The sequence below is a fragment of the Filicampus tigris genome, chromosome 22 (genome assembly GCF_054856515.1).
Source record: "Filicampus tigris isolate MCC_2025a chromosome 22, RoL_Ftig_1.0, whole genome shotgun sequence".
Classification (NCBI taxonomy): domain Eukaryota; kingdom Metazoa; phylum Chordata; class Actinopteri; order Syngnathiformes; family Syngnathidae; genus Filicampus; species Filicampus tigris.
In genome coordinates, this window is record NC_141238.1 from 3,336,361 (window position 1) to 3,337,500 (window position 1,140).

Genomic DNA, 1,140 nt, shown 5'->3' on the forward strand with positions numbered 1-1,140 from the left:
GGTTTGTTTTGTTTTTTGCAAAGCACGCCCACTATATAGGGTGGGTAAAATGTGCATGAACTTGAGATGACAATTTTTGCTAAATAAAATGTATTTCAATTGTGTGGTCTTTTCTTTATATATATATACATATATGTGTGTGTGTATGTATATATATATATATATGTATATATACACATATATACATATATATATATATATATATATATATACACACACACATATATGTATATATATACACACACATATACATATAGATATATACACACACACATATATACATATAGATATATACACACACATATATACATATAGATATATACATATATATATATATACACATATATATATTAGTGGGGGGCGCTCAGCCCTATATAGTGGGCATGCAACATGTGGCCACTATATAGCGCACAAAGTCCAAAAAAAAAATGCCAAATTTGTGACTTTTGACACTATATAGTGGGCAAAAAGATGACATATGTGTCAAATGACACATTTTTGACTTTATAGTGGGTGCGTGTTGCACACTATATAGGGAAAAAGTCACCCTAAAATGACACATTTTTGACTTTTTACATTTTTACTATACTTTTTACACATTTGATGCAACGCGCGCCCACTATATAGGGAAAAAGTCACCCTAAAATGACACATTTTTGACTTTTTACATTTTTACTATACTTTTTACACATTTGACACTTTATAGTGGGCGCGCGTTGCGCGCCCACTATATAGGGAAAAAGTCACCTAAAAATGACACATTTTTGACTTTTTACACATTTGACACTTTATATTGGGCGCGCGATGCGCGCCCACTATATAGGGAAAAAGTCACCCAAAAATGACACATTTTTGACTTTTTACACATTTGACACTTTATAGTGGGCGCGTGACGCGCGCCCACTATATAGGGAAAAAGTCACCCAAAAATGACACATTTTTGACTTTTTACACATTTGACACTTTATAGTGGGCGCGCAACGCGCGCCCACTATATAGGGAAAAAGTCACCCGAAAATGACACATTTTTGACTTGTTACACATTTGACACTTTATAGTGGGCGCGCAACGCGCGCCCACTATATAGGGAAAAAGTCACCTAAAAATGACACATTTTTGACTTTTTACACATTTGACGTT